General features: G+C 38.7%; 1 pseudogene; it reads right to left on the bottom strand.

The window, feature by feature from the left end:
* Window positions 1-6,207: 6,207 nt before the first annotated feature.
* LOC117309973 (U1 spliceosomal RNA) lies at window positions 6,208-6,387 on the bottom strand (annotated as a pseudogene).
* Window positions 6,388-6,934: the final 547 nt, after the last annotated feature.

The raw sequence follows: 6,934 nt of genomic DNA on the forward strand, positions 1-6,934 counted from the left end.
ATCACCATTGCCCGCAATATACAGAGGAGAAAACTGTGGAAACACGATCCAGCTCAGTAACTCGCCTGCGGTCACAGCTAGTAAATGGCAGAGCTGGCAACCCTGCCGTGAATGCAAAATCCATTTATTTAGTCTGAGAATGATTACTGATTGCCTCCTCTGCACAAGGCACCGCTTTCAGTGTGAGAACTCAGTAGTGAATAAAATTGTCCAAATGCCTTGCCCTCAGGGAGCTCATAGTCCAGGGTCACATTTACTGCACCCGTTATATGCCTTGTATTTCACCAGCACTGGAGGCAAAGAAGCCCAGGTTTGATGGCTCATCTGTACAGGAACATATGTTTGAATCTTAGCTCCGTGGCTTCTTATTAGGTGAGGGAAGCCATTCCATCACTTTTCTTCTCAGTTTCTGCATCTGAAACATGAAGATAATAAAAGCCATTTCCAAGGGGTTCTATGAGGTTTAAAAGAAAGAATATTTATAAAGCATGCAACACTAAAAATTTTATTTACTCAGTGAATTGTAGTTAGTATTGTTAATTCTGAATCCTCTTAACAACTCTGTGAAGTTGGTACTGTTTTCACCATTTCACACAGGAGGAAATAAAATCTCGGAGAGTTCAAATCTCAGAGAGATTAGGTTACTTACCCAAGATCACACAGCTAACGAGTGGTAGAACTGAGGTTCAAATCCAGGGCTACTTGACTTCATTACTCAAATATGATGCTGTGGCCACATGTTTCCCAAACTCACAATTGGACTAGCTGCAGTGCAACAGAAAACTGTGTTCCTCTTTGGCATCTTATGCAACAAACCATATGGACCCTCAAGCTCTTACATAACAGGCCCAGTGCTAACGAGAGGAAGTTTAACAACAACACAAAAAACAGATCGCATTCACAACAGACCACCATATGTTCTCCCGTTCCCTGACAGCAGCCGTCCCAACGCCTACGCGGGCGCCCACAGAAATCTTCTCGAGGAAAACAGTTTTATTCTCAAGTGACTCAAATGATGGATGCCTTTACAAAAAGAAGGGAGGGAAAAAAGAATCTGAGCTCCTTCAAAAGAAAGAGATCTTGTTCGCTCCTCGGGAAAGCCCGGAAACCTCAACCTCCTCTCCTTGGCCTGGGAACCTGCCGGCTTCTCCAGGGACAGTCTGACCTCTGTGACCCGGCAGCTGCTTCACTCAGAGTGAGGGCCGCTGTGATGATGTCTGGTTTCTGAGACTCCAAGTTGAATTGCCCGGGTGCTTTGAGTCATCCCCTTCACTTGGTCTTGAACTCCTTCACTATCTTGTTATGCTCTGGCTCATTTCTAAAGTCTCAAGTTTGCTGCAGGTTTCTGGAAGTGGGCCCCCTAGAACCCAATTCTAGAAAGGTACTTTCACCTGTGGACACTGGGGAGCCGCAGCTGGCTCCAGGCCAGATGCCATCTTCCTACTCTTTACCTTTTGCCTGGTCTCCTGCCTCTTTGCCTCCCTCCCATCCATTTCCCTATCCTACAGCCAAAGCGATCCTGACAATATGTACATCTGATCCTGCCACTGTAAATTCCTTACAGCCCCAGTGGCGTCACATGCTTCTCACCCCACTTTGCGGTGCTCGGCCCATTCATCCCCCTTTCACTCCTTCCTCATCTTCCAAATCTCAGCTGCATGTGGCTATTGGACCCTTGAAATGTGGTTATTGAAACTGAGGAATTCAACTTTTAATTTTATTAGTTGTAATGAATTTAAAGTAATGTTAGATTAATTCTCAGGTTGCAAAGAAATTCTCTTTCCCATATTTTCTTCTTATATTTATGGATTCACTTATATTAGAATACATTTGGTATTTATCTTAATATGAGCTACAGATACACAGAAGTTGCCTATCCAAATGTCTACCTGTGACACTTTATATTTTCCAAAGAATGCCATATGGATATAGATCCCACCCCACATTCTCTTCTTACAATGTGACGTTGACAGTCCTTCATAGCAAAGTGGAACTGGGTGGATTTTTGTAACTGACCAAGAGAATATGATGCTTACGACAGCATGTGCCTTCTGAGACTAGGTCATAAAAGTTAGCATTGCATCTTGCACCCTGGAATCCTCTAATTCCTCACTCTGAGGGAAATAAGCCACCGTGCTATGAGGACCCTTATGTGAAGAGGAACTAAAGGTATCAGAAAATATCCAACACCAATTTGCCAGTCATGTGAGCCAGCCACCTCAGAAGCAGATTCTCCAGCCCTGGTCAAGCCTTCAGAAAACGACAGCCCCAGCTAATATCTGATTACAATTTCATAAGACATCCCACGTCAGACCTCCCCAGCTGAGCCTTTTCAGACATCCTGACCCTCAGAATCTGTGGACACTATAAACGTCATAGTTTTAGGACACTAAGTTTTGGGGCAGTTTGTTATGCAGTCATAATAACTCTTGTCATTTTTTTCCAACATCATTTATTGAATAGTTTATCTTTTCCCTACAGATACGAGACATCACTTTCATCGTGAATTAAATCCTCATAGAGTACAGGCCTACTGTTAGTCTTATTTTGTTCTATTGGACCATATCAATTAAAAAAAGGATACCGAGTTGTTTAAGTCATTGATGTTTTATTATATGTGTTACTATATAGTAAAGGTAGCCACCCTCCAATACTGATATTCTGTTTCCTAGTTTGCCTGGATATTATCTTTTTTTTTTCTTTTTTTTTTTTTTTGTGGTACGCGGGCCTCTCACTGCTGCGGCCTCTCCTGCTGCGGAGCACAGGCTCCGGACACGCAAGCTCAGCGGCCATGGCTCACGGGCCTAGTCGCTTCGCAGCATGTGGGATCTTCCCAGACTGGGGCACGAACCCGTGTCCCCTGCATCGGGGACCACTGCGCCACCAGGGAAGCCCTGGATATTATCATTTATTTGTTCACAGGAGTTTTAGAATCGGCTTGTCTAGTTTATTAAAAAAAAAGGACATGCTGCATTTTTATTGAGCTTGTGATGAACTTACAAAATAACATAAGGAAAATTGATATATTTACGATAGTGCAGCTTCTTGTATAAAAGTACAATGTACTTTCTAATTTTAGTTTTGTTTTGTGATGTTCAGGAACGTTTTAAAGTTGTCTTCATATTTAGTTGCATATTTCTTATAAAGTCTACACTTTTATATTTTGGTTAACGATATAAATGGATTTTTTTCTGTTATGCTTACTATTCTAATTGTGATTTGCATATGTGAAGACTATTGATTTCTGTACATTAATTTTGTATGCCACTTCCTTACTGAATGATCTATTTATTTATGGTGGCTTTTAGTTGATTCTCTGTATTACCAGGTATACGACTATATTGTATGCAAACTGAGACAGTTTAATCTTCTCTTCTAATATTTATGCCTCCAGTTATGTATTAGTATTTCTGCCTCTAGTATAATGTAGTGGTAATAGTGGGCATTCTTAGGAGACCACTTCTAGAGAGTACGTCTAGCCATGTGGGGCTCTAGGACTCTTGACATGTGGTTATTGAGACTGAGGAATTTTATTAGTCTTAATTAATTTAAATTTAAATAGCTACTTGTGGGTAGTAATTACCATATTGGACAACACAGGATGAGAATTTCTTCATTTAGTATAATGCTAGCTTTTGGATTGAGACACACATGTGGAATATTCAAAAGTCCTTATTTCATTGGTTTTTTAAAAATTAAAAAACAGCTGTTGAATGTTGTGAAATGCTTCTTCAGTATCTATGGAGATGATTATGTTGTTTTTCTTCTTATATCTACTAATATCATGAATCATATTGAACCGTCCTTGCATTGGATTAAGCCCAACTTCGTTATGATGTATTATTCTTTTAACTGATTGCTTCATCCTGTTTGTTAATATTTCATTTAGGATTTTTGAATCGATGCTAGCCATCTCTTGTGTAATCTTTGTTAGATTTTGATAGTAGTGAATTCTCACTTCTTAAAAAAAAAAAGAAAGAAAACTTGAAAGTTTTTATTTTATGACCTGACATAGTTTAAATACAACTGTCATTATTTGCTTTAAGGGTTTTGTAGGATTTTCTGGTGAAATTCTTTAGGTGTGGAATTTGGGAAAGGGAATACATCATTGACTAGTTTCTCTATTTCTTCTATACAGATCAATCTGTTTAGATTTTCTATATCTTTTAGGCTCAGTTTTGTTATATTGCATTTTCCTCAAAAATTGTTTCATCCAGATTTTTAGAAAAAAATGTTTGCAAAGGAGAATCGTATATTTAATTTATTGTTTCTTGATTGTACTCTCATGTTTCTATAATTTTTAGTAATTGCCCTTTCTCCACACCCCTCTTCCCCACAGCTTTTTCAGTGATTAGGTGACCTAGTATTTCATCTATTGTGTTGTATTAGCTTTTTAAAAGGAATCAGTCTATTTATTTATTTATTTATTCATTCATTCATTCATTCATTCACTCATTCTGATCTGTTTTCTAACATTAAATTTTTTTATTTATTAATTTATTCCTTCTGCTTTCCAACAATTTGGCTTTTTTTTTCTAACTTTTTGACATACGTTTGGTCTATCGGTTCCTGTACTGTTTTTTTAAAAAAAAGATTTATTTATTATTTATTTCTTTTATTTATTTTTGGCTGCGTCGTGTCTTAGTTGAGGCACGCAGGATTTTTGTTGAGGCAAGCAAGATCTTTCTTTGAGGCGCACGGGCTTCTCTCTAGTTGTGGCGTGCGGGTTTTCTCTTCTCTAGTTGTGGCGTGCAGGCTCCAGAGCACATGGGCTCTGTAGTTTGTGGCACATGGGCTCTCTCTTTGAGGCATGCAGGCTCAGTAGTTGTGGCACACTGGCTTAGTTGCCCCGCAGCATATAGGATCTTAGTTCCCTGACCAGGGATCGAACCTACTTCCCCTGCATTGTAAGGTGGATTCTTTACCACTGGACCACCAGGAAAGTCCCTCCTGTACTTTCTTTTTCTTTTATTATTATTTTTGGCTGTGTTGGGTCTTCGCTGCTGCATGCCAGCTTTCTCTAGTTGTGGCGAGCAGGGGCTACTCTTGGTTGCAGTGCACGGGCTTCTCACTGTGGTGGCTTCTCTTGTTGCAGAGCACGGACTCTAGGCGCACAGGCTTCAGTAGTTGTGGCGCGCGGGCTCCATAGCTGTGGCTCACAGGCTCTAGAGCACAGGCTCAGTAGTTGTGGCGCATGGGCTTAGTTGCTCCACGGCATGTGGGATCTTCCCGGACCAGGGCTTGAACCCGTGTCCCCTGCATTGGCAGGCAGATTTTTTTTTTTTGAATTTTATTTATTTTTTTATATAGCAGGTTCTTATTAGTCATCCATTTTATACACATCAGTGTATACATGTCAATCCCAATCTCCCAATTCATCACACCACCACCACCACCCCCTCCACTTTCCCCCCTTGGTGTCCATACGTTTGTTCTCTACATCTGTGTCTCTATTTCTGTTGGCAGGCAGATTCTTAACCACTGCACCACCAGGGAAGCCCACCTCCTGTACTTTTGAATTGATACAAATATTGAGGTATAAATTTACCTCTGAAACTGCCTTTGCAGTATCCCATGGTTTTTTAACTGAAATACATAAATCTCTAAATTTATTTTTAGATTTTAGTTTAATTTCGATTTTTCTTGCTTTGTAAGAAGAGAATATTGCCATAAGCGTTTCTGCATTTTACAATTTTTTAGTTTGGGCACCTATTATATGACAAGTTTTGTGAGTATAAAATGGGATTTGTAAAACCATAAGATGTAGTCTCCATTTTCAGATTACACAGTTTGAAATACATTGGCCCTCCATATCCACAGGTGCCACATCCACAGATACAACCAACGGCAGATCAAAAATACGCAGGGGAAAAAAAAAGAAACAAGAAAGTTCCTAAAAGCAAAATTTGAATTTGCTGCACTCCAACTATTTAACACAGCATTTACCTTGTATTAGGTATTGTAAGTAACCTAGAGATAATTTAAAGTGTAAGGGAAAATATGCATATATTATATGCACACACTACACCATTTTATATAAGGAACTTGAGCATCTGCAGATTTTGGTGTCCGCAGGGGTCCTGGAATCAATTCCCTGTAGATACTAAGTGACAACTATATATCAATTAGATTTGCTTTATATTTGTTGTTTAGATATTTATTATATTTATGTATTTATTTATCCATCTGCTTGATCTATCAGAGTCTAAGAGGATAAATTACCTCTTTTTTTAAAAAAATTTTTTTCCCCTACTACCACAGATTATGTGGTCAAGTTTCCCACATTTGGGGAAATCACGGGAGTCAGCACACCGTTGTGCAATGGATAAGCCATGCCCTGGGAAAACCACCTTCGTGATCGTGATATCTCCCCTGCCAGGTAAGTATGTAAATTACCTTTTAATACCATGATTTTATTGTTGTTAATGTCTTCTTGCATCTCTTATAATTTCTGTTGTATGAATATTGCTGCTGTGTAATTTGGTTCACTGATTTTCAAAATTCTTATAGCCTCATTGTGAATTGCACCCTTTACCATTATACAATATCTTCCTTGTTTGGCTTAGCATTTTTTTAAACCTGAATTCAATGTTTTCTCATATGAATGGGCAACCTCAGCTTTCTTTCAATTTGCATTTGCCTGTTACACATTTCCACCTTTTTAACCTTTCTGGGTTAATTTGAATTTTGCTTTGTGATTCAGTCTGATAGTGTTTTCGTGAGTTAATACCCATTTATGCTTATTGATATAAGAGATATGTTTGGCTCTTATTTCTGTCATCTAGTTGTATGCTATATTCTCAACTTTACATACATTTTACTTTTAAAGTACGTAATGGGTTTTTTGTACCAACTTTATTGAAGTATAATTTTCATATGATAAAGTGAATATCTTCAAAATGTACACTTTGATAACTTTTGACATATATATGGG

Source organism: Tursiops truncatus, chromosome 1 (genome assembly GCF_011762595.2).
Source record: "Tursiops truncatus isolate mTurTru1 chromosome 1, mTurTru1.mat.Y, whole genome shotgun sequence".
Classification (NCBI taxonomy): domain Eukaryota; kingdom Metazoa; phylum Chordata; class Mammalia; order Artiodactyla; family Delphinidae; genus Tursiops; species Tursiops truncatus.